The 27,624-nt window shown below is 39.0% G+C and overlaps 2 long non-coding RNA genes across 2 annotated transcripts; both read left to right on the top strand.

Annotated features, from left to right (window-relative positions):
* The first annotated feature begins 19,087 nt into the window (after positions 1-19,087).
* On the top strand, positions 19,088-19,476 carry LOC113566991. Its single transcript, XR_003409292.1, has 3 exons — positions 19,088-19,118; positions 19,344-19,373; positions 19,425-19,476. It is a non-coding gene; the product is annotated as an uncharacterized LOC113566991 (long non-coding RNA).
* A 7,329-nt stretch (positions 19,477-26,805) lies between these two features.
* Positions 26,806-27,314, top strand: LOC113566988. Its single transcript, XR_003409289.1, has 3 exons — positions 26,806-26,836; positions 27,060-27,089; positions 27,141-27,314. It is a non-coding gene; the product is annotated as an uncharacterized LOC113566988 (long non-coding RNA).
* The last annotated feature ends 310 nt before the right edge of the window (positions 27,315-27,624 follow it).

The raw sequence follows: 27,624 nt of genomic DNA, 5'->3' as shown, positions 1-27,624 counted from the left end.
ATCAGATTTAATTTATTTTTGTGTATTTTTTACATTGAAATATAGTTTTAATTATACACAAATTAAAAATAATAATAATATAATGTTAAATTTACTTATACCATATTTTGTGTATTATTACTAGCACCTAAAATATTTTTAATTTCATAGTGATTATGAGCTAATGTTGAAATATTATCAGGTAATATAAATCTTTTGTCATCCTTATAATTTAGACTTATCTTATTTACAATTTCAGTATAAATTTTATGACCTCTACTTCTAATAACTCTCTGTTGTCCATAATAAGTTTTTTTATGTTTAATGCATTCAATATAATGAGTATGAGTTAATCGTTTAACTACTGACTTTTTTACGCCTTTAACCTTTTTTACGTTATAGTCAGTGTTATCATCTTTAGCAATTAAATATGAGTATGCTTTCGCTTTTAATCCTGCAAACGACGTCATTATTTTTCCTGCATTTTCGTCTTTCATTAATCCAAGCTCTTTGTTATTAGCGAGATTGATACCGAATCTGTTTGAGGCTAGGTAATTGGATGTATCAAAGCGATTAGGATTGAATTTAATTAAATCATAAAAATCTTCTTCTGATGATATAATAAATGAATCTGTATCCATATAGAGTATTTTTGATGATGGACATTTTACAGAATGAAAATTATAGAAATAGTCATACATTAACCATTTTGAAAGTTCTAGTACACTAACTCCAATGTATATGGGCTTATCATAAAAAATTCGGGACTTAGTTGATTCAATGGCAGCCAAATTATCTCCAAAGATTTCAACACTGTGGAAATTATGTCTTGCTATGCGTTGTCTAAACCCTGCTGAGTTTTGTCTTGACTCATAATGCTTAACTAATGCAACCTCACGACGTTTTTCTACATTCTCCATTGTTTTACCGTAAACGGCATTAACCATTAATTTGTAAAAGTTTATCTCAAAGTCATTGCTAGCTAATTTTCTAAGAGATGTATTGAGGTCAATATATGGTTTCAGCCAACAGGACTGATTAAATGATAAAACTCTAGATATTTTTTCTAAAATCATACCTTGCTCTATACATAACTGTAGCTGCTTCAAATGAATTATATAGTTCTTTTTATCACTTAAGTCAGCTATTAGTTTTGTCTGCTTTCCTCCTGGTGGAATCTTATTTTCGGGGCAAAAAGGTAAACTATTATGCTTATTATGAATATCATCAGGATATCGCAAATCTACTTCTAAAATATATCCAACATCACTAGATGCCGATATGCTAAGAACGTTGAAAGATGAAATTTCATCGTTACTTAGAAATTTAAAATTAGAAAATGGAAGGGGTTGACTCATAGCCCATCCATATAAGTTGTTGGCGTCAATATATGAAAGGAAATTTATGGGTTCGGTAGGCTTAAATTTATTATTTAAATATTTGTTATTTGCTGTTGCAATCCGTTGAGTGCATTGGGTCAATCCTCCACGAACAGCAGTTTTTAAAAAATTATAAATGTCAGGATCACTAACAAGTTCTAATTCTACTCTTGTGTATTTTAACATTGCATCCCATGAAACTGAAGGAGCAGTAACATAATTAATGGGGTCTAACCTGTACACTCGGGAACAAAGACTCCTAAAATTCTCAAATACATCAGCAAGAATTAAAACATCGCTTTCCAAATATAATTTTAAATAATCTCTAATAGATTTGCAATTAAATGCGTTCCAAACCTTCTGAGCAAAGTTGTAGTCTTCAACACTACATTCCTCATCATTCAGTGAATTATAAAAATTATCTCGCGAAGGAAGCAGGGATTCATCAAATTTTTCAAAACTATCCAAATAATCATAGGGAAATACTCCCTTTCGTCGTAGCATATCAAATTTTTCACCTTGATATTTACTTCTCAAAATTTTAAAATTCGCTATGTTCATATAACTAGCGAGTTTTTCTAAGCTTGAATTTAAAAATCTATTTGAATCTATATATCTAATTTTATATTGATGAAGATAAGATTCATCGAGCTTACAAATTTGAGTTAACGCAATATATAACTCTTTATTGCAAGGAATGGGTCTTAGTTCATATTTTATTGACGTAACAAATAAATGTATATCATAACGAGATAAGTTATGAAAAACTACCGGGAAAAAGGGATCGCTTAATCTAAATGTCTGTTTACACAGCTTATGAATAGGACCTACATATTGTCCTGTAAACTGATCAAAGAATTTTTCTCGATCATCATCAGAAATTTGTTTCTCGCAGGCATAGCATTCACCGTGTTCCTGGTAATCCTCATCCCAAATGTTAAACTGATAGATTGGTTTTTTATAGGACTTCCAGTACTTCTCATAAAGTCCATCGGTTTTCATCCTAAGTGCTTGACAAAATTTTTGGATACAATCCGGTCCTGAAATAACGAAATCATAATGTTTAAGAGTTTATTGCCTTTGCTGGAATGTTAAAATATTTACCTTCGTATGTCCACATCTCATTTAGATGTTCATTGTATTTATGTACAATATAAAATGATGCTGCACATGCTGTATGCCTCTGTGCCATAGTAGTTGATGATTTTGATGGATCATTAAGATTTATATCGTAATTTTCCAAAACTGCTTCGATGTCAGCATAAATTACTACTGGTGGAGATAGTTTTTTAGAAAAACTTTTGAATACAGTTTTGGTATTAGGTTCAGGATACAAAGCAGCAACTTTTCCACACTCTTTAGTGTCATGTATAGTATTTGTTGTACTATAAAATTGCAAGCAGTTCTCGCAAAAATATGCCGTATTATGGGATTTACTATGTTGTGAATAACATAATTTTCTCATGCACGTTATATATGCATAATGCATCATTTGCATATTATCACTATTAATTCCAAGCAAGTTTATGTGGTGAGTCCGAATTTTCTTAGTCCTCACTGTGGGTCCCACAACGTTTTTTCCATTCTCATCGACTTCATAAACATTGATGCTAAAATCCTCATTTGCTGATTCGAATCGCTTGATTCCTTTGCTTGTTATTGGAAACTCAATTCCGGAAAAATTTAATCTTACTCCTTCATAATAAATGATGTCTTGCCGTATGTTTCCGCATCGATAGGATGATGGTATTGTTAACTTATCTCGGGAAATTTTTTTTAATGCTGCTGTTTGATATATAGTTTTAAGGTGTGTTCCATAGGCTAATGATGCTAAAACACACCACTTGAAACAAAAATCATCGTCATTTTTAACATTTATGAGTGCATTTCGTGACTTAATTTTTTTGGGAGCTTGGATAAACCTGTTTGCAGCGATATGCTCTAGTTTTATCATGGTAAGTTCAAAATATTTAAAACACTTTATTGCCCAACCTGAATCCTTCTCCTGGAATTCACTGCTGAGAGTTATCAAATTTTCTATTGTATCATTTAGATGATCATCAATCAGCTCGTTTTCATATATTGGTTTGTATGGAGTAATGAAATGCTTCATCGTTTCTGTTAAGCTTTCATCATCAGTGTTTTTAACGTATAATCCATATACTTTTAAATTGTATTTTATGGATCTGTACTCACTCATGCAGTGACGCAATAAATTGATAATATCATTTTTGCAATCATAAAAAAACTCTTTTAAATCAATCTGTTCACTTTTTTTTGAGTGAACACGATATGATTTTAAAGGAAATCGCGACTCCGTTGAAATTAAAATAACGTTTTCATTTTCCTCTAGTTGAGCTGCTCTTGCATTCTTATGTTTGTCCGACATCATATGGCGTCTTTCCCTAGACGAAGGGTAACTTTCACCGCAAATTGAACAGTCAATAATCCTTAGGTCCATCGGAGTATCCAATCGAGGCCGTTTTAAAGCTCCTGACGTTGAAGGACCTTGAAGATCACTTGAATTAGATCCTTTGCTCATAAGAATCTCAAAAGCATTCCTAGGTCCCAAGCATGCTTCATAATGACTATCAAACTCTATTAAGTCGATGGACTTAGAGCAAAGGTCACACACTACATTATTACGCAAATCAGAGCATCTCTCATAATGAGATTGAAACTCTGAAAAGTCAACGGACTTATCACACATGTTGCACTGAACTTTTGATGCCATTTTAAGTTTTATTTATTTATTTATTTTTTTTGTATCGAACTAACCACTTTCACTATTGAAACAGGACTAAGGGTTTCCTTTTTAAATGGTATCTTTTTAGGCCCCTCCCAAACACCTTCTTAATCTTTTATATCCAAAACAACAGTACCTGTTCACAAACCTGTTTCAAACGATTCCTACTGGGTCAATCTAATAATATGAGGGAAAGGTTACAACCTCTATTCTACCTGAAATCCACTTATTCTTTTTGTGTAATCCTCACGTGGAAGAAACCTGTTTCAAACGAATCCTATGATTCTCTTGTAATAAGAGGAAGTGAAATTCAACCAATCAAAAGTAAAACAGAAACATTTAAAATAAATAGTGGTTAAATGTGTTATATTTATTATATATGTACATATGTATATATTATTTTTAGAAAAATACATAAAATATTCTTATTATATAAATATGTATTCGTATTATTAAAATTTCGCCTCAGCTAATTTTACCGCAGCAATTAAGTCATCATCATCTTCGTCCCGAAGTAGTTCCTGGAGTTGAGATCTTTTATCATCATCCTGATTATCTACTAAATCGAAAATGTTGTCATCATCCGGGAAAATGTATGCTGGATTATCATTATTAGACGTTGCATTCCTTGGGTCATCGTCGTCATCATCCCATTTAATGTCACTTAACCAGGTCAAGTTGCTCTCGAGATAGGTTTGAGTCTTAATCCCAAAAATCAAGGACAGGTCTACGGAGCTCGGCTGAGAGTCCAGATTTATGGTTGATTCCGGTTGGGAATCGATAAAAATGATTTCAAGGTCATCCATCGTTGTTGAAAGATTACTAGTTTATGTCCTAGCTGTTAGCTGTGAGTAGTTATTATATAGGCACTTTGCTATGGGACAGTGTTAGGTACACAAAGGAGGAATATAAATTATAGAGAAAGTAGAAAGGTTCAAGGGCATCGAAACCGTTTTTCAGGAAACACTTAAAAAATACCTCTAAACTATCACATTAGATTCATTGCAAAGGGATGACCTACCTGTTTGAGGGTTGTTTGAATCGCAACACGGGACCAATCGTAAAAACAGGTTCATTGACAGTAAGTGGGAGGAGAGAGAATATAAATGAGCGAAGGATCGATTTGAGAGGATTTTACATGGTTGAGAAACAGGATTAAGATCGAAGTTAGTTCACATTATCGCCGATAGGTGGCGCCACCAAGTAGTAAGGATACGGGACAGACGTATATTTACTCTAAGTAGCATTAATTAATTTTGATGTCTTCCTATTATAATTTTATTCTTTGCGTGCTCCTATATATATCTCCATTAATTTGTGTTCTCTTACCATTCAACCCTCTATACGGACATCTAGATACCCAGGTTTCCAACCTATGTTTTCTATAGGATGTAAATTTCAGAAACTTCACACATTTGTTTTCCCAATTCAATGTTTATAAAATATCCTATAAGTATTTATTTAACTTGACCAGTTAATAACATAGCAGAAATTGGTTCCCAATTCAATGTTAATAAAATATCTTATAAGTATTTATTTAACATGATCACGTAATAACATAGCAATATGATGCACACTTACATTCAACATGTTGCCAAGCTGCACATGCTTAAGCAAATGTTGCTGCAACATGTTGCGAATTTGGTAATTCAGTGTAAAAAGCGACCGTCCCTTATCCTTACTACTTGGTGGCGCCACCTATCGGCGATAATGTGAACTAACTTCGATCTTAATCCTGTTTCTCAACCATGTAAAATCCTCTCAAATCGATCCTTCGCTCATTTATATTCTCTCTCCTCCCACTTACTGTCAATGAACCTGTTTTTACGATTGGTCCCGTGTTGCGATTCAAACAACCCTCAAACAGGTAGGTCATCCCTTTGCAATGAATCTAATGTGATAGTTTAGAGGTATTTTTTAAGTGTTTCCTGAAAAACGGTTTCGATGCCCTTGAACCTTTCTACTTTCTCTATAATTTATATTCCTCCTTTGTGTACCTAACACTGTCCCATAGCAAAGTGCCTATATAATAACTACTGCTGTCTCTTGATTGTATTTGTTACTTTCCAGAGCTTTGCCATTTTGTATCTGTCTTGCGTGTTTATACCTTCAAATTGCTGATTAATGTTGTTTGTTTTTAATTTTTGTAATTTTTTCCTGAGGGTGTTCTGGGCGGCCTTGTACAGTGTTTTAGCCTCTTCTGTGTGGAATATTTTAAATCTGAGGTTCAGTTCGTTTTTTATTTGCAGAAGCGCTTTAGTTTCATCGTCTAGTTTATAGCGTGCTTTGTCCATCCTTCGTTGGCTGTTTGAATTCCCAGATCTTAATCTTTGATTGGAGTTTACATTTTTAGTGGCTAGTTTTATCGCGTCATGTATGTTTGTAGTTAGTATTTTTACTGCGTCGTCAATATCCAGTCCCGAGTGAATTTCCGTGTTTAAGTTTATGGTCTGTTCCAAGTGCTCTTTTACTCTGTTAATATTTGTTTTCTTTGTAATTAGTCGTCTGCCTATAGAACTTTGGGTAAATGTGTCGGCCCCATTTGTACACATTTCGATGGTTATTGGCAGGTGATCGGAGTCCAGACTGCTACATGAATGGATTTTCATCCTATTTACTGTAATACCCCCACAAACTGCAAAGTCGATGGCTGAGGGTCTTTTTCTGCTGTCGTATGGATAGTGGGTGGCACCTCCTGTGGCCAGGATGTTGTATCTGGCTCCAGAGCTCACAGCTTGCATCAGGGCACGTCCTCTCCTACAGGATCTGGGGTTCCCCCACCATGGATGCTTAGCATTCCAATCTCCGCAGCAAATGAACCCGGAGGTACCCCCCAATATGTTGTCAAAATGCAGGAGTAGTGATCTGAAATGATTCTCAGTCCAATTGAAGTTAGGTGGGCAGTACGTCGGTGCAACCACGATCATGTTTCTCCTCTTGTTGTTTATTGGGATTATTACAATTGGGGTACATTGAAGGAAATCGGTGCTAATGGGTTCCAGTGCAGCATGTCTAACATTTTCTTTCACATATACCACGACCCCCCCTTTTTTGTGGTTTATAGGATTGGCAGTGTGGTATGAGATATAGTTTGGTATTTTCAGTAGGTCAGCGCTCTGTTTAGTTCTAGTTTCAATAACCATCATAATTTGTATGTCCCCATTTGTCATGAATGTTTCAAGTTCAGCCATTTTATTTTTGATCCCACAGGCGTTCCAGAAAGCTATTTTAAGCCTGTTTTAGTTGGGCAGGTTTGCCCCGGTCGTGTCAAGAGTTTGTGGCGGAAAGTGATTGGAATGTGGGAAATGGTTTGCGTTATTATTGTTTGTGTTCATGTCTGTAAATTATTGGCTAGTTTAGTTAGATATAATGTATAGCAATGAGTTGTTTTATTGTTTGTTTTCTATTTGATTGAGGATATTTGTTGTTTTGTGATGTTCAGAATTGTTTGTAGTGTTATTTATATTGTCAGTATTTTTGGGGGGAGGGTTTTGCAGTAGAGTGTGAATTTGGCTAATTGACGCCATGATGTCCTTAATACTGAGCTCAATTACATTGAGCCTGTCTTCAAACCGCTTGTTCTCCTGTTCAGCGGGGCCCTCTGTCATTTCTTTTGCAGACTGCGAGAGCGCCATCTGCTCCTCCCTCAGTCTACTCTGGAATTTCTCTAGGTGGCTGGCGGCTGGGTTGACATTCGTGTCACCGGTTTTTGGAGCCCGTCCCTTCCCTATTCTGTCCTTCTTATGGCTGGATGTTTGCTTGCTCCTTTCTCGGTTTCTCATCTTAGAAAGCCTTTTTTTTATTTCAGTGCTGTGGAGGCTCGGCTTGGGTTGGACTGTTCTGCCTGAGAAAGGGTTAGTGAAACCCCTCCCTGGAATTTTCCGCCCTTCGACATAGTCGCCCTCATCCTTTCGATGGTCACCTGCAGTAGTGGGGCCCCCTCTGTTTGGTTGGGGGTGCCTGGAGATCTCCTCCCATACACTCGGCCTCCCTAGTGCCTTCCCTATGCTCCTGTCCATATTGACAATTTTGTCGATTTTGAGCTTGCTTCTGGCAGCTTTGAAGGCCGGGCAACCCTTAAAACAACTGACATGCTCTCCGCCGCAGTTAACACATTTAGCAGGAGTGTATCTGGGTTTGGTGCATGTAGTTGAGAGATGGTCACTGGCGCACTTCATGCACTTGGGTGCGTTTTTACAGTAGTTCCTAGTGTGTCCGTAGGCCTGACATCTATGACACTGAAGCGGGTCCCTAGTCACCCATTTCCTCTCAAAAGCCACTGCCTGTCCACCTAGCTCGGAAATTTTTAAGATTTCATCATGAGAACCGTCCTGTTTATGCTCAATTTCAATTTCGAACATATTTATAGGCTGACCTGTAGACCTATGTTTCATATTGCTGGTGTATCTCACGATGTAGTGCCTTTTTTTAAGCTCAGAGGAAATCCACTCCCTTGTTGTTGAGTAATGCAAGTGTCGAAGTATATATCGAACACCCCGCTGCCCAATCTGCTGATGCGTGTGCATTGGTACTTTTTGGTCGTTGAGGAGTGTGGTGATCTTTTTATGGGCATCCATGTCAGCACATTGTATTCTGATCCCATTCCCAGGGGTACTTTTGGTTGTAAATCTACCTATTCCTGCTGTGTAGTTTAGTTTTTCCAAAAGAGGTACTATTGTTTTTACTCCTGAGATGTAAATGGAAGGTACCCTCTTACTCCTTGGCACTTCCTGCCATGGGAATAGGTCAGGCTGCTCAATCTGATCAGTATTGTTGGCAGTGAGCATTTCGCTGTGCATGCTAATTGGGGGAAGTGGCTGTCGTTGAAGATTGTTTGGCCCAGAACTGTCTTGGAATTCCCCTGTGTCAAGATCTTTCGTATTGGAAGGTTGTGTTAATGGCTGATTTGTCTTTGTAGGGTTAAGAATTTTAATTTTATTGAATTCTGAGGCAAATCTTTTGGCAGTGTCACTTTTGAATTTAGGGGTGTTGAAATCAAGATCTTGTTTTGGTAATTCATGAAAGGATTGGTCCTCGTCTGTGGTGTCCATTTCTCTATTTTGCCTTTTTCCCGGGGTATAGTTGGGGGCTGAGAAGACAGCCATGTTAGGGAGCGTGGTTGCTGGTATATCGCTAAGCCAATTATTTATGATGTCGTTACTATTTTCTAGCTCAGTCAGAGGAGGGGATTGGGTGATAGTCATACTCGTACGGGATGCCGGGGTCAGGGATTCTAATAGACTCTTTTTTGCTTTGATATTCGTTTTAGGAGACTTATTTTTATTTTTGGAATTGTTTGTTTTAGGTTTAGAATTGTTTTTATTTTTGTCAATATATAGATATGAATTGTCAATGGTTTTATTAGTGGCTGCATGTATTTGATCATCAGCAGCAACATCGTCAGCAACATCGTCAGCAACATTGACAGCAACATGTCTATAATCTGTATCAGCAACATTAATGAGAAGCGGGTCAGTAAGCTCTCTCGCCGCAACATGTTGCTGGCCGTGTCGCTGTCGGGTGGAGAGAGAGAGATGATATCGTGCTCCATTTTGGAGAGTTTTCTGGAGCTTGATTTTGGAGCCGTTTCCCTGGACATCTACCGCAGGAAGGTGGCAGGCTCGCCGATCAGGCACTTTTTCAGGGAAAGTGGCGTCCTCATTGAGTGACTCCCAGGAACAAGATGGATCAACGGACATTTCGTGGAGAGGAGATGGATCTCCCCGTGCCTGTCTCAGCCCAGTTCTCTGGGGGGAGCACCCATCAAGCTCCGAGCTAGAGCTGGAAGAAAGTGTGATGCACGCACCTGTCAGATCCAGTTGAGCAATGGTTGTCTTGTCTGTTTGGTGGCTGGTCTCCATTTTCTTCTCTTCCTTCTCTTCCTTCTCTTCCTTTATGCACTTTGGTCTTTGGTCCCCCATTTTTTCTTCCATGTAGTCAGTTTTCCAATTCCTCGGTACCACTACTTTCCTTGCTTTTATTTGCTTTTCTTTAATACTTTTAATGGCCTTTACTTGTATATAATTTTATTTGATTTTTTGATTTATATTTTTTGATTTTTTTGATTTTTTTTGATGTTTTTGATGTTTTTTGATGTTTTGATGTTCAAACTTGCTCTTTTTGATGTTCAAACTTGCTCAGGGCACTTTTGATGTTCAAACTTGCTCAGGGCACTTAGTGTGACCTGACGCAATCTTTATTAGTGTTCTTATTACTTATTAGCAACATTTAACATTATTTATGGAAACTTACAATTTTTTTAACATTTAGGTATTTTTTTTAACATTACGGTAACATTGATAAAATATACAGAAAAAATATACAGAAAAATACTATACAGTTATCGATGTAAACAAGTTAAGATTGGCTTGTGTTTTCTTGTTCTTTTTTTTTGACTTAGTCATAAAAAACCCTGCAACGCCGCTCCTGGACCCCTCATCCGGTGCGAAACGGAGGCATGGACGACAGGGAGACCTCCAAAGCATCGGCAACGCATGCGCGGCATCGCCTCGTCCCTCCTTTCCTGGCCGAATCCAGTCGATGCAACTCCAGGAAGAACGGCGACGCATATGCCTCTTTCTGTGGATGAATATGAAACTCCTGGCCGATTTTAATATTATTTTATTTTCAGGTTTATGTTTTGTTTGTATTTTATTTGCAGGTTATTGATTGGTTTGTTTGGAAGCTATCGTAGTAAGTGAATTAATTTGTGTTTTGGCTGATTATTAAATGTATTCTATTTGCAGGTTCATTTGGTTTATTTGGAGTTTTGCGTTGTATTTGGTAAGCGAGTCTATTTCTGTTTTGGCTGATTTTGATTGTATTTTATTTGCAGGTTTTGATTGGTTTGTTTGATGGCTATCGTAGTAAGTGAATTGATTTGTGTTTTGACTGATTATTAAATGTATTCTATTTGCAGGTTCAATTGATTTATTTGGAGGTTTGCGTTGTATTTGGTGAGCGAGTCTATTTATGTTTTGGCTGATTTTGATTGTATTTTATTTGCAGATATTGATTGGTTCGTTTGGAAGCTAGCGTGGTAAGTAAATTAATTTGTGTTTTGACTGATTTTAATTGTATTTTATTTGCAGGTTCAATTGGTTTGTTTGGAGGTGTGCGTTGAATTTGGTAAGCGAGTTTATTTCTGTTTTGGCTGATTTTAATTGTATTTTATTTGCAGATTGTGATTGGTTTGTTTGGAAGCTAGCGTGGTAAGTAAATTAATTTGTGTCTTGACTGATTTTAATTGTATTTTATTTGCAGGTTCAATTGGTTTATTTGGAGGTGTGCGTTGAATTTGGTAAGCGAGTTTATTTCTGTTTTGGCTGATTTTAATTGTATTTTATTTGCAGATTGTGATTGGTTTGTTTGGAAGCTAGCGTGGTAAGTAAATTAATTTGTGTTTTGACTGATTTTAATTGTATTTTATTTGCAGGTTCAATTGGTTTATTTGGAGGTGTGCGTTGAATTTGGTAAGCGAGTTTATTTCTGTTTTGGCTGATTTTGATTGTATTTTATTTGCAGGTTTTGATTGGTTTGCTTGGAGGTGATTTGGTAAGTGGTTTAAGTTATGTTTTGGCTGCTTTTAATTAGTTTTATTTGTAGGTTTATACTTTCTGGATTTTTGCTGTACCATTGGATCAAGTCTTAACCATCCGGCTGGAGGACGCCTTCCTCTACATCCCCTCTGTGGTCTGGCACTATAATTCTTTGTATACCCAATGGTTGGCCCCTGATTCTTTCAAGTATTGTTTCCCTAGTAAATTTCCCTTGAGCATACATTTTTCTGTACACGTTTATTTGTAGTTCGCAGAATCTGTCCGGGTGTTTGTATGGTTTTTTCTTCCGTTCGGCCTCTCTATTGTCCATTTTAGCCTTTTCCAGTCTTTCCTGTTCTTCATTTTCTAACCTCAGCAGAGTAGGAAGTCCTTTCCTCAGGATGGGTACATACTTCTCTGCTATAACTTTGCGTTCAGCTTCGGAATAGTATCGAGTAGGATCCAGATCTGGATTTGGTTGTTCTTGACGTTGTCCATTGCAACGCGGGAGGATAAACTTCCGGAGTTGATTGTCATATCTGTGGCGGCTAGATTTCAATCTATTAGGGACATGGGGGTTGGTCAGCAGTCTGGCCACTTCGGAGTTTGAGTGATCCACAAGTGAATTAGCGAGACGGCCGCTAGCCTTCTCGTAAACCTCCTCGACAGTTTTGATATTGTATACACTTCTGATATTGTCGTTTCTTGTATATATTGTGGCCCTAACTGCCCTCCTCACTAGTTTGTTTTGGAGTGTTTGTATCTTTTTCACTAATGAGTCAGAAGCCAGGGCACCCCAGACTGGAAAAGCATAAAACCAAATTGGCATGATTAATTGTTTTAGGATCGTCACTTTGCATTCTTTGGCAAGCCGGCTTTTGCAGCCAATAATCCAATCAAGTTTAATTGACGCAGTTCTTGTCTTATTTATAATGGCTTTGACATGGTGGTTAAGGCTAAGTTTCCTATCGAGCGTAACCCCAAGATACATTTGTTTGAATTTGTTAGGAATTCTTTGTCCATTTAATTTAGGCGTACTTTCTTGCTGTGTTTTGCTAAGTTTATTCAGTGTGAAAAATACGTGGGCTGTTTTCTTTTCGTTAATGCCCATTTCCCATTTTTTAGCCCAAACACTGAACTTATTTAAATATTGTTCGTTCATTTTTGCCGCTGTCAAGGGGAAGTCCGCTCTGCTCATGATAATTGTGTCATCTGCATACGTAGCTAACATTCTGTTTTTTTCCCTTAGTACCGGTATCGAAGTGGGGTGATATCCATTCAAGCAGTTTGGTAGCGGAACGTCAGATGAGTAAATGCTGTATAGAAGTGGACCTAAATTGCTGCCCTGAGGAACCCCGGCTTTTATTTTTCCAATTCTCGATGTAATACCATTGTTGGTAATTACTTCGAAGGTCCTTTCATTTAGGTAGCTTTCTAGTAGCTTGAAGGCCTGAAGAGACACCAGTTTTGATAGCTTATATAGCAAACCGGTGTGCCATACTCTATCAAACGCTTCAGATATATCTATAAAAACAGCTGAGCAGTATTGTTTTTCTTCGAAGGCCCCCATAATGAATTGCGTTACTCTTGCTAGCTGTTGTTCAGTGGCATGTTCTTTTCGAAACCCAAATTGATGTGTGGGAAGGGCTCTAGAGAAATCCTCAAAGTCAAATAATCGTTTAATAAAAAGTTTTTCAAAGGTTTTAGCTAATCCAGAAAGGAGACTGATTGGGCGATAGGATGTTACCGACTGAGCAGGCTTATTTGGCTTAAGAAGTAATGTGATTGTGGCGTGTTTCCAAGCTTGCGGGAAGTGACCCAATCTCAGCATTGAGTTGAAGATCAGGAGAATATATAGTAGGGCTTTCTTTGGGAGAGCCTTGATTAACACATTGTCTATTCTGTCTTTACCTGGGGATTTATTCAAGATCAAGTTTTTAATTTCGGTTGTCAGTTCTGGGAGTGTAAATGGTCTGAGAGGACGTGTTTGTGTCTTTGTTGCTGCATCCGTCAGCTTCTGTTTCTCAATGTCTAGGTCTTTTTGTGTCGTCTCGCGTTCCTTTTCTGAGCTTGTATGTCTGGGCTTAAATCGTTGTTCAAAGTGAGAGACAAATACTTCGGCTTTCTCTTCGTTACTCTTGGTCCATACGGGTCGTTGGTTAGAGTTCCCCGTCTGCGTGCAAATGGGCCAGTTTGGTTGTGGCTGTCTCTTGATTGTATTTGTTACTTTCCAGAGCTTTGCCATTTTGTATCTGTCTTGCGTGTTTATACCTTCAAATTGCTGATTAATGTTGTTTGTTTTTAATTTTTGTAATTTTTTCCTGAGGGTGTTCTGGGCGGCCTTGTACAGTGTTTTAGCCTCTTCTGTGTGGAATATTTTAAATCTGAGGTTCAGTTCGTTTTTTATTTGCAGAAGCGCTTTAGTTTCATCGTCTAGTTTATAGCGTGCTTTGTCCATCCTTCGTTGGCTGTTTGAATTCCCAGATCTTAATCTTTGATTGGAGTTTACATTTTTAGTGGCTAGTTTTATCGCGTCATGTATGTTTGTAGTTAGTATTTTTACTGCGTCGTCAATATCCAGTCCCGAGTGAATTTCCGTGTTTAAGTTTATGGTCTGTTCCAAGTGCTCTTTTACTCTGTTAATATTTGTTTTCTTTGTAATTAGTCGTCTGCCTATAGAACTTTGGGTAAATGTGTCGGCCCCATTTGTACACATTTCGATGGTTATTGGCAGGTGATCGGAGTCCAGACTGCTACATGAATGGATTTTCATCCTATTTACTGTAATACCCCCACAAACTGCAAAGTCGATGGCTGAGGGTCTTTTTCTGCTGTCGTATGGATAGTGGGTGGCACCTCCTGTGGCCAGGATGTTGTATCTGGCTCCAGAGCTCACAGCTTGCATCAGGGCACGTCCTCTCCTACAGGATCTGGGGTTCCCCCACCATGGATGCTTAGCATTCCAATCTCCGCAGCAAATGAACCCGGAGGTACCCCCCAATATGTTGTCAAAATGCAGGAGTAGTGATCTGAAATGATTCTCAGTCCAATTGAAGTTAGGTGGGCAGTACGTCGGTGCAACCACGATCATGTTTCTCCTCTTGTTGTTTATTGGGATTATTACAATTGGGGTACATTGAAGGAAATCGGTGCTAATGGGTTCCAGTGCAGCATGTCTAACATTTTCTTTCACATATACCACGACCCCCCCTTTTTTGTGGTTTATAGGATTGGCAGTGTGGTATGAGATATAGTTTGGTATTTTCAGTAGGTCAGCGCTCTGTTTAGTTCTAGTTTCAATAACCATCATAATTTGTATGTCCCCATTTGTCATGAATGTTTCAAGTTCAGCCATTTTATTTTTGATCCCACAGGCGTTCCAGAAAGCTATTTTAAGCCTGTTGGAGTTGGGCAGGTTTGCCCCGGTCGTGTCAAGAGTTTGTGGCGGAAAGTGATTGGAATGTGGGAAATGGTTTGCGTTATTATTGTTTGTGTTCATGTCTGTAAATTATTGGCTAGTTTAGTTAGATATAATGTATAGCAATGAGTTGTTTTATTGTTTGTTTTCTATTTGATTGAGGATATTTGTTGTTTTGTGATGTTCAGAATTGTTTGTAGTGTTATTTATATTGTCAGTATTTTTGGGGGGAGGGTTTTGCAGTAGAGTGTGAATTTGGCTAATTGACGCCATGATGTCCTTAATACTGAGCTCAATTACATTGAGCCTGTCTTCAAACCGCTTGTTCTCCTGTTCAGCGGGGCCCTCTGTCATTACTTTTGCAGACTGCGAGATCGCCATCTGCTCCTCCCTCAGTCTACTCTGGAATTTCTCTAGGTGGCTGGCGGCTGGGTTGACATTCGTGTCACCGGTTTTTGGAGCCCGTCCCTTCCCTATTCTGTCCTTCTTATGGCTGGATGTTTGCTTGCTCCTTTCTCGGTTTCTCATCTTAGAAAGCCTTTTTTTTATTTCAGTGCTGTGGAGGCTCGGCTTGGGTTGGACTGTTCTGCCTGAGAAAGGGTTAGTGAAACCCCTCCCTGGAATTTTCCGCCCTTCGACATAGTCGCCCTCATCCTTTCGATGGTCACCTGCAGTAGTGGGGCCCCCTCTGTTTGGTTGGGGGTGCCTGGAGATCTCCTCCCATACACTCGGCCTCCCTAGTGCCTTCCCTATGCTCCTGTCCATATTGACAATTTTGTCGATTTTGAGCTTGCTTCTGGCAGCTTTGAAGGCCGGGCAACCCTTAAAACAACTGACATGCTCTCCGCCGCAGTTAACACATTTAGCAGGAGTGTATCTGGGTTTGGTGCATGTAGTTGAGAGATGGTCACTGGCGCACTTCATGCACTTGGGTGCGTTTTTACAGTAGTTCCTAGTGTGTCCGTAGGCCTGACATCTATGACACTGAAGCGGGTCCCTAGTCACCCATTTCCTCTCAAAAGCCACTGCCTGTCCACCTAGCTCGGAAATTTTTAAGATTTCATCATGAGAACCGTCCTGTTTATGCTCAATTTCAATTTCGAACATATTTATAGGCTGACCTGTAGACCTATGTTTCATATTGCTGGTGTATCTCACGATGTAGTGCCTTTTTTTAAGCTCAGAGGAAATCCACTCCCTTGTTGTTGAGTAATGCAAGTGTCGAAGTATATATCGAACACCCCGCTGCCCAATCTGCTGATGCGTGTGCATTGGTACTTTTTGGTCGTTGAGGAGTGTGGTGATCTTTTTATGGGCATCCATGTCAGCACATTGTATTCTGATCCCATTCCCAGGGGTACTTTTGGTTGTAAATCTACCTATTCCTGCTGTGTAGTTTAGTTTTTCCAAAAGAGGTACTATTGTTTTTACTCCTGAGATGTAAATGGAAGGTACCCTCTTACTCCTTGGCACTTCCTGCCATGGGAATAGGTCAGGCTGCTCAATCTGATCAGTATTGTTGGCAGTGAGCATTTCGCTGTGCATGCTAATTGGGGGAAGTGGCTGTCGTTGAAGATTGTTTGGCCCAGAACTGTCTTGGAATTCCCCTGTGTCAAGATCTTTCGTATTGGAAGGTTGTGTTAATGGCTGATTTGTCTTTGTAGGGTTAAGAATTTTAATTTTATTGAATTCTGAGGCAAATCTTTTGGCAGTGTCACTTTTGAATTTAGGGGTGTTGAAATCAAGATCTTGTTTTGGTAATTCATGAAAGGATTGGTCCTCGTCTGTGGTGTCCATTTCTCTATTTTGCCTTTTTCCCGGGGTATAGTTGGGGGCTGAGAAGACAGCCATGTTAGGGAGCGTGGTTGCTGGTATATCGCTAAGCCAATTATTTATGATGTCGTTACTATTTTCTAGCTCAGTCAGAGGAGGGGATTGGGTGATAGTCATACTCGTACGGGATGCCGGGGTCAGGGATTCTAATAGACTCTTTTTTGCTTTGATATTCGTTTTAGGAGACTTATTTTTATTTTTGGAATTGTTTGTTTTAGGTTTAGAATTGTTTTTATTTTTGTCAATATATAGATATGAATTGTCAATGGTTTTATTAGTGGCTGCATGTATTTGATCATCAGCAGCAACATCGTCAGCAACATCGTCAGCAACATTGACAGCAACATGTCTATAATCTGTATCAGCAACATTAATGAGAAGCGGGTCAGTAAGCTCTCTCGCCGCAACATGTTGCTGGCCGTGTCGCTGTCGGGTGGAGAGAGAGAGATGATATCGTGCTCCATTTTGGAGAGTTTTCTGGAGCTTGATTTTGGAGCCGTTTCCCTGGACATCTACCGCAGGAAGGTGGCAGGCTCGCCGATCAGGCACTTTTTCAGGGAAAGTGGCGTCCTCATTGAGTGACTCCCAGGAACAAGATGGATCAACGGACATTTCGTGGAGAGGAGATGGATCTCCCCGTGCCTGTCTCAGCCCAGTTCTCTGGGGGGAGCACCCATCAAGCTCCGAGCTAGAGCTGGAAGAAAGTGTGATGCACGCACCTGTCAGATCCAGTTGAGCAATGGTTGTCTTGTCTGTTTGGTGGCTGGTCTCCATTTTCTTCTCTTCCTTCTCTTCCTTCTCTTCCTTTATGCACTTTGGTCTTTGGTCCCCCATTTTTTCTTCCATGTAGTCAGTTTTCCAATTCCTCGGTACCACTACTTTCCTTGCTTTTATTTGCTTTTCTTTAATACTTTTAATGGCCTTTACTTGTATATAATTTTATTTGATTTTTTGATTTATTTTGATGTTTATTTGTTTTTTTGATGTTTAAACTTTTGATTTTTTGATGTGAAATTTTTTGATTTTTTTTATGTTTAAACTTGCTCATTTGATGTTTAAACTTGCTCAGTTTGATGTTCAAACTTGCTCAGGGCACTTAGTGTGACCTGACGCAATCTTTATTAGTGTTCTTATTACTTATTAGCAACATTTAACATTATTTATGGAAACTTACAATTTTTTTAACATTTAGGTATTTTTTTTTAACATTACGGTAACATTGATAAAATATACAGAAAAAATATACAGAAAAATACTATACAGTTATCGATGTAAACAAGTTAAGATTGGCTTGTGTTTTCTTTTTCTTTTTTTTTTGACTTAGGCATAAAAAACCCTGCAACGCCGCTCCTGGACCCCTCATCCGGTGCGAAACGGAGGCATGGACGACAGGGAGACCTCCAAAGCATCGGCAACGCATGCGCGGCATCGCCTCGTCCCTCCTTTCCTGGCCGAATCCAGTCGATGCAACTCCAGGAAGAACGGCGACGCATATGCCTCTTTCTGTGGATGAATATGAAACTCCTGGCCGATTTTAATATTATTTTATTTTCAGGTTTATGTTTTGTTTGTATTTTATTTGCAGGTTATTGATTGGTTTGTTTGGAAGCTATCGTAGTAAGTGAATTAATTTGTGTTTTGGCTGATTATTAAATGTATTCTATTTGCAGGTTCATTTGGTTTATTTGGAGTTTTGCGTTGTATTTGGTAAGCGAGTCTATTTCTGTTTTGGCTGATTTTGATTGTATTTTATTTGCAGGTTTTGATTGGTTTGTTTGATGGCTATCGTAGTAAGTGAATTGATTTGTGTTTTGACTGATTATTAAATGTATTCTATTTGCAGGTTCAATTGATTTATTTGGAGGTTTGCGTTGTATTTGGTGAGCGAGTCTATTTATGTTTTGGCTGATTTTGATTGTATTTTATTTGCAGATATTGATTGGTTCGTTTGGAAGCTAGCGTGGTAAGTAAATTAATTTGTGTTTTGACTGATTTTAATTGTATTTTATTTGCAGGTTCAATTGGTTTGTTTGGAGGTGTGCGTTGAATTTGGTAAGCGAGTTTATTTCTGTTTTGGCTGATTTTAATTGTATTTTATTTGCAGATTGTGATTGGTTTGTTTGGAAGCTAGCGTGGTAAGTATAATTAATTTGTGTCTTGACTGATTTTAATTGTATTTTATTTGCAGGTTCAATTGGTTTATTTGGAGGTGTGCGTTGAATTTGGTAAGCGAGTTTATTTCTGTTTTGGCTGATTTTGATTGTATTTTATTTGCAGATTGTGATTGGTTTGATTGGAATGCTAGCGTGGTAAGTAAATTAATTTGTGTTTTGACTGATTTTAATTGTATTTTATTTGCAGGTTCAATTGGTTTATTTGGAGGTGTGCGTTGAATTTGGTAAGCGAGTTTATTTCTGTTTTGGCTGATTTTGATTGTATTTTATTTGCAGGTTTTGATTGGTTTGCTTGGAGGTGATTTGGTAAGTGGTTTAAGTTATGTTTTGGCTGCTTTTAATTAGTTTTATTTGTAGGTTTATACTTTCTGGATTTTTGCTGTACCATTGGATCAAGTCTTAACCATTCCGGCTGGAGGACGCCTTCCTCTACATCCCCTCTGTGGTCTGGCACTATAATTCTTTGTATACCCAATGGTTGGCCCCTGATTCTTTCAAGTATTGTTTCCCTAGTAAATTTCCCTTGAGCATACATTTTTCTGTACACGTTTATTTGTAGTTCGCAGAATCTGTCCGGGTGTTTGTATGGTTTTTTCTTCCGTTCGGCCTCTCTATTGTCCATTTTAGCCTTTTCCAGTCTTTCCTGTTCTTCATTTTCTAACCTCAGCAGAGTAGGAAGTCCTTTCCTCAGGATGGGTACATACTTCTCTGCTATAACTTTGCGTTCAGCTTCGGAATAGTATCGAGTAGGATCCAGATCTGGATTTGGTTGTTCTTGACGTTGTCCATTGCAACGCGGGAGGATAAACTTCCGGAGTTGATTGTCATATCTGTGGCGGCTAGATTTCAATCTATTAGGGACATGGGGGTTGGTCAGCAGTCTGGCCACTTCGGAGTTTGAGTGATCCACAAGTGAATTAGCGAGACGGCCGCTAGCCTTCTCGTAAACCTCCTCGACAGTTTTGATATTGTATACACTTCTGATATTGTCGTTTCTTGTATATATTGTGGCCCTAACTGCCCTCCTCACTAGTTTGTTTTGGAGTGTTTGTATCTTTTTCACTAATGAGTCAGAAGCCAGGGCACCCCAGACTGGAAAAGCATAAAACCAAATTGGCATGATTAATTGTTTTAGGATCGTCACTTTGCATTCTTTGGCAAGCCGGCTTTTGCAGCCAATAATCCAATCAAGTTTAATTGACGCAGTTCTTGTCTTATTTATAATGGCTTTGACATGGTGGTTAAGGCTAAGTTTCCTATCGAGCGTAACCCCAAGATACATTTGTTTGAATTTGTTAGGAATTCTTTGTCCATTTAATTTAGGCGTACTTTCTTGCTGTGTTTTGCTAAGTTTATTCAGTGTGAAAAATACGTGGGCTGTTTTCTTTTCGTTAATGCCCATTTCCCATTTTTTAGCCCAAACACTGAACTTATTTAAATATTGTTCGTTCATTTTTGCCGCTGTCAAGGGGAAGTCCGCTCTGCTCATGATAATTGTGTCATCTGCATACGTAGCTAACATTCTGTTTTTTTCCCTTAGTACCGGTATCGAAGTGGGGTGATATCCATTCAAGCAGTTTGGTAGCGGAACGTCAGATGAGTAAATGCTGTATAGAAGTGGACCTAAATTGCTGCCCTGAGGAACCCCGGCTTTTATTTTTCCAATTCTCGATGTAATACCATTGTTGGTAATTACTTCGAAGGTCCTTTCATTTAGGTAGCTTTCTAGTAGCTTGAAGGCCTGAAGAGACACCAGTTTTGATAGCTTATATAGCAAACCGGTGTGCCATACTCTATCAAACGCTTCAGATATATCTATAAAAACAGCTGAGCAGTATTGTTTTTCTTCGAAGGCCCCCATAATGAATTGCGTTACTCTTGCTAGCTGTTGTTCAGTGGCATGTTCTTTTCGAAACCCAAATTGATGTGTGGGAAGGGCTCTAGAGAAATCCTCAAAGTCAAATAATCGTTTAATAAAAAGTTTTTCAAAGGTTTTAGCTAATCCAGAAAGGAGACTGATTGGGCGATAGGATGTTACCGACTGAGCAGGCTTATTTGGCTTAAGAAGTAATGTGATTGTGGCGTGTTTCCAAGCTTGCGGGAAGTGACCCAATCTCAGCATTGAGTTGAAGATCAGGAGAATATATAGTAGGGCTTTCTTTGGGAGAGCCTTGATTAACACATTGTCTATTCTGTCTTTACCTGGGGATTTATTCAAGATCAAGTTTTTAATTTCGGTTGTCAGTTCTGGGAGTGTAAATGGTCTGAGAGGACGTGTTTGTGTCTTTGTTGCTGCATCCGTCAGCTTCTGTTTCTCAATGTCTAGGTCTTTTTGTGTCGTCTCGCGTTCCTTTTCTGAGCTTGTATGTCTGGGCTTAAATCGTTGTTCAAAGTGAGAGACAAATACTTCGGCTTTCTCTTCGTTACTCTTGGTCCATACGGGTCGTTGGTTAGAGTTCCCCGTCTGCGTGCAAATGGGCCAGTTTGGTTGTGGCTGTCTCTTGATTGTATTTGTTACTTTCCAGAGCTTTGCCATTTTGTATCTGTCTTGCGTGTTTATACCTTCAAATTGCTGATTAATGTTGTTTGTTTTTAATTTTTGTAATTTTTTCCTGAGGGTGTTCTGGGCGGCCTTGTACAGTGTTTTAGCCTCTTCTGTGTGGAATATTTTAAATCTGAGGTTCAGTTCGTTTTTTATTTGCAGAAGCGCTTTAGTTTCATCGTCTAGTTTATAGCGTGCTTTGTCCATCCTTCGTTGGCTGTTTGAATTCCCAGATCTTAATCTTTGATTGGAGTTTACATTTTTAGTGGCTAGTTTTATCGCGTCATGTATGTTTGTAGTTAGTATTTTTACTGCGTCGTCAATATCCAGTCCCGAGTGAATTTCCGTGTTTAAGTTTATGGTCTGTTCCAAGTGCTCTTTTACTCTGTTAATATTTGTTTTCTTTGTAATTAGTCGTCTGCCTATAGAACTTTGGGTGAATGTGTCGGCCCCATTTGTACACATTTCGATGGTTATTGGCAGGTGATCGGAGTCCAGACTGCTACATGAATGGATTTTCATCCTATTTACTGTAATACCCCCACAAACTGCAAAGTCGATGGCTGAGGGTCTTTTTCTGCTGTCGTATGGATAGTGGGTGGCACCTCCTGTGGCCAGGATGTTGTATCTGGCTCCAGAGCTCACAGCTTGCATCAGGGCACGTCCTCTCCTACAGGATCTGGGGTTCCCCCACCATGGATGCTTAGCATTCCAATCTCCGCAGCAAATGAACCCGGAGGTACCCCCCAATATGTTGTCAAAATGCAGGAGTAGTGATCTGAAATGATTCTCAGTCCAATTGAAGTTAGGTGGGCAGTACGTCGGTGCAACCACGATCATGTTTCTCCTCTTGTTGTTTATTGGGATTATTACAATTGGGGTACATTGAAGGAAATCGGTGCTAATGGGTTCCAGTGCAGCATGTCTAACATTTTCTTTCACATATACCACGACCCCCCCTTTTTTGTGGTTTATAGGATTGGCAGTGTGGTATGAGATATAGTTTGGTATTTTCAGTAGGTCAGCGCTCTGTTTAGTTCTAGTTTCAATAACCATCATAATTTGTATGTCCCCATTTGTCATGAATGTTTCAAGTTCAGCCATTTTATTTTTGATCCCACAGGCGTTCCAGAAAGCTATTTTAAGCCTGTTGGAGTTGGGCAGGTTTGCCCCGGTCGTGTCAAGAGTTTGTGGCGGAAAGTGATTGGAATGTGGGAAATGGTTTGCGTTATTATTGTTTGTGTTCATGTCTGTAAATTATTGGCTAGTTTAGTTAGATATAATGTATAGCAATGAGTTGTTTTATTGTTTGTTTTCTATTTGATTGAGGATATTTGTTGTTTTGTGATGTTCAGAATTGTTTGTAGTGTTATTTATATTGTCAGTATTTTTGGGGGGAGGGTTTTGCAGTAGAGTGTGAATTTGGCTAATTGACGCCATGATGTCCTTAATACTGAGCTCAATTACATTGAGCCTGTCTTCAAACCGCTTGTTCTCCTGTTCAGCGGGGCCCTCTGTCATTACTTTTGCAGACTGCGAGATCGCCATCTGCTCCTCCCTCAGTCTACTCTGGAATTTCTCTAGGTGGCTGGCGGCTGGGTTGACATTCGTGTCACCGGTTTTTGGAGCCCGTCCCTTCCCTATTCTGTCCTTCTTATGGCTGGATGTTTGCTTGCTCCTTTCTCGGTTTCTCATCTTAGAAAGCCTTTTTTTTATTTCAGTGCTGTGGAGGCTCGGCTTGGGTTGGACTGTTCTGCCTGAGAAAGGGTTAGTGAAACCCCTCCCTGGAATTTTCCGCCCTTCGACATAGTCGCCCTCATCCTTTCGATGGTCACCTGCAGTAGTGGGGCCCCCTCTGTTTGGTTGGGGGTGCCTGGAGATCTCCTCCCATACACTCGGCCTCCCTAGTGCCTTCCCTATGCTCCTGTCCATATTGACAATTTTGTCGATTTTGAGCTTGCTTCTGGCAGCTTTGAAGGCCGGGCAACCCTTAAAACAACTGACATGCTCTCCGCCGCAGTTAACACATTTAGCAGGAGTGTATCTGGGTTTGGTGCATGTAGTTGAGAGATGGTCACTGGCGCACTTCATGCACTTGGGTGCGTTTTTACAGTAGTTCCTAGTGTGTCCGTAGGCCTGACATCTATGACACTGAAGCGGGTCCCTAGTCACCCATTTCCTCTCAAAAGCCACTGCCTGTCCACCTAGCTCGGAAATTTTTAAGATTTCATCATGAGAACCGTCCTGTTTATGCTCAATTTCAATTTCGAACATATTTATAGGCTGACCTGTAGACCTATGTTTCATATTGCTGGTGTATCTCACGATGTAGTGCCTTTTTTTAAGCTCAGAGGAAATCCACTCCCTTGTTGTTGAGTAATGCAAGTGTCGAAGTATATATCGAACACCCCGCTGCCCAATCTGCTGATGCGTGTGCATTGGTACTTTTTGGTCGTTGAGGAGTGTGGTGATCTTTTTATGGGCATCCATGTCAGCACATTGTATTCTGATCCCATTCCCAGGGGTACTTTTGGTTGTAAATCTACCTATTCCTGCTGTGTAGTTTAGTTTTTCCAAAAGAGGTACTATTGTTTTTACTCCTGAGATGTAAATGGAAGGTACCCTCTTACTCCTTGGCACTTCCTGCCATGGGAATAGGTCAGGCTGCTCAATCTGATCAGTATTGTTGGCAGTGAGCATTTCGCTGTGCATGCTAATTGGGGGAAGTGGCTGTCGTTGAAGATTGTTTGGCCCAGAACTGTCTTGGAATTCCCCTGTGTCAAGATCTTTCGTATTGGAAGGTTGTGTTAATGGCTGATTTGTCTTTGTAGGGTTAAGAATTTTAATTTTATTGAATTCTGAGGCAAATCTTTTGGCAGTGTCACTTTTGAATTTAGGGGTGTTGAAATCAAGATCTTGTTTTGGTAATTCATGAAAGGATTGGTCCTCGTCTGTGGTGTCCATTTCTCTATTTTGCCTTTTTCCCGGGGTATAGTTGGGGGCTGAGAAGACAGCCATGTTAGGGAGCGTGGTTGCTGGTATATCGCTAAGCCAATTATTTATGATGTCGTTACTATTTTCTAGCTCAGTCAGAGGAGGGGATTGGGTGATAGTCATACTCGTACGGGATGCCGGGGTCAGGGATTCTAATAGACTCTTTTTTGCTTTGATATTCGTTTTAGGAGACTTATTTTTATTTTTGGAATTGTTTGTTTTAGGTTTAGAATTGTTTTTATTTTTGTCAATATATAGATATGAATTGTCAATGGTTTTATTAGTGGCTGCATGTATTTGATCATCAGCAGCAACATCGTCAGCAACATCGTCAGCAACATTGACAGCAACATGTCTATAATCTGTATCAGCAACATTAATGAGAAGCGGGTCAGTAAGCTCTCTCGCCGCAACATGTTGCTGGCCGTGTCGCTGTCGGGTGGAGAGAGAGAGATGATATCGTGCTCCATTTTGGAGAGTTTTCTGGAGCTTGATTTTGGAGCCGTTTCCCTGGACATCTACCGCAGGAAGGTGGCAGGCTCGCCGATCAGGCACTTTTTCAGGGAAAGTGGCGTCCTCATTGAGTGACTCCCAGGAACAAGATGGATCAACGGACATTTCGTGGAGAGGAGATGGATCTCCCCGTGCCTGTCTCAGCCCAGTTCTCTGGGGGGAGCACCCATCAAGCTCCGAGCTAGAGCTGGAAGAAAGTGTGATGCACGCACCTGTCAGATCCAGTTGAGCAATGGTTGTCTTGTCTGTTTGGTGGCTGGTCTCCATTTTCTTCTCTTCCTTCTCTTCCTTCTCTTCCTTTATGCACTTTGGTCTTTGGTCCCCCATTTTTTCTTCCATGTAGTCAGTTTTCCAATTCCTCGGTACCACTACTTTCCTTGCTTTTATTTGCTTTTCTTTAATACTTTTAATGGCCTTTACTTGTATATAATTTTATTTGATTTTTTGATTTATTTTGATGTTTATTTGTTTTTTTGATGTTTAAACTTTTGATTTTTTGATGTGAAATTTTTTGATTTTTTTTGATGTTTAAACTTGCTCATTTGATGTTTAAACTTGCTCAGTTTTGATGTTCAAACTTGCTCAGGGCACTTAGTGTGACCTGACGCAATCTTTATTAGTGTTCTTATTACTTATTAGCAACATTTAACATTATTTATGGAAACTTACAATTTTTTTAACATTTAGGTATTTTTTTTTAACATTACGGTAACATTGATAAAATATACAGAAAAAATATACAGAAAAATACTATACAGTTATCGATGTAAACAAGTTAAGATTGGCTTGTGTTTTCTTTTTCTTTTTTTTTTTGACTTAGGCATAAAAAACCCTGCAACGCCGCTCCTGGACCCCTCATCCGGTGCGAAACGGAGGCATGGACGACAGGGAGACCTCCAAAGCATCGGCAACGCATGCGCGGCATCGCCTCGTCCCTCCTTTCCTGGCCGAATCCAGTCGATGCAACTCCAGGAAGAACGGCGACGCATATGCCTCTTTCTGTGGATGAATATGAAACTCCTGGCCGATTTTAATATTATTTTATTTTCAGGTTTATGTTTTGTTTGTATTTTATTTGCAGGTTATTGATTGGTTTGTTTGGAAGCTATCGTAGTAAGTGAATTAATTTGTGTTTTGGCTGATTATTAAATGTATTCTATTTGCAGGTTCATTTGGTTTATTTGGAGTTTTGCGTTGTATTTGGTAAGCGAGTCTATTTCTGTTTTGGCTGATTTTGATTGTATTTTATTTGCAGGTTTTGATTGGTTTGTTTGATGGCTATCGTAGTAAGTGAATTGATTTGTGTTTTGACTGATTATTAAATGTATTCTATTTGCAGGTTCAATTGATTTATTTGGAGGTTTGCGTTGTATTTGGTGAGCGAGTCTATTTATGTTTTGGCTGATTTTGATTGTATTTTATTTGCAGATATTGATTGGTTCGTTTGGAAGCTAGCGTGGTAAGTAAATTAATTTGTGTTTTGACTGATTTTAATTGTATTTTATTTGCAGGTTCAATTGGTTTGTTTGGAGGTGTGCGTTGAATTTGGTAAGCGAGTTTATTTCTGTTTTGGCTGATTTTAATTGTATTTTATTTGCAGATTGTGATTGGTTTGTTTGGAAGCTAGCGTGGTAAGTAAATTAATTTGTGTCTTGACTGATTTTAATTGTATTTTATTTGCAGGTTCAATTGGTTTATTTGGAGGTGTGCGTTGAATTTGGTAAGCGAGTTTATTTCTGTTTTGGCTGATTTTAATTGTATTTTATTTGCAGATTGTGATTGGTTTGTTGAATGCTAGCGTGGTAAGTAAATTAATTTGTGTTTTGACTGATTTTAATTGTATTTTATTTGCAGGTTCAATTGGTTTATTTGGAGGTGTGCGTTGAATTTGGTAAGCGAGTTTATTTCTGTTTTGGCTGATTTTGATTGTATTTTATTTGCAGGTTTTGATTGGTTTGCTTGGAGGTGATTTGGTAAGTGGTTTAAGTTATGTTTTGGCTGCTTTTAATTAGTTTTATTTGTAGGTTTATACTTTCTGGATTTTTGCTGTACCATTGGATCAAGTCTTAACCATCCGGCTGGAGGACGCCTTCCTCTACATCCCCTCTGTGGTCTGGCACTATAATTCTTTGTATACCCAATGGTTGGCCCCTGATTCTTTCAAGTATTGTTTCCCTAGTAAATTTCCCTTGAGCATACATTTTTCTGTACACGTTTATTTGTAGTTCGCAGAATCTGTCCGGGTGTTTGTATGGTTTTTTCTTCCGTTCGGCCTCTCTATTGTCCATTTTAGCCTTTTCCAGTCTTTCCTGTTCTTCATTTTCTAACCTCAGCAGAGTAGGAAGTCCTTTCCTCAGGATGGGTACATACTTCTCTGCTATAACTTTGCGTTCAGCTTCGGAATAGTATCGAGTAGGATCCAGATCTGGATTTGGTTGTTCTTGACGTTGTCCATTACAACGCGGGAGGATAAACTTCCGGAGTTGATTGTCATATCTGTGGCGGCTA

The sequence above is a fragment of the Drosophila persimilis genome, unplaced genomic scaffold, assembly GCF_003286085.1.
Source record: "Drosophila persimilis strain 14011-0111.01,24,50 unplaced genomic scaffold, DperRS2 tig00001480-arrow-arrow-pilon, whole genome shotgun sequence".
In the NCBI taxonomy this organism is placed as follows: Eukaryota; Metazoa; Arthropoda; class Insecta; order Diptera; family Drosophilidae; genus Drosophila; species Drosophila persimilis.
Note: the sequence above shows the minus strand (reverse complement) of the source record. Positions and strands in the feature narration are given on the sequence as shown.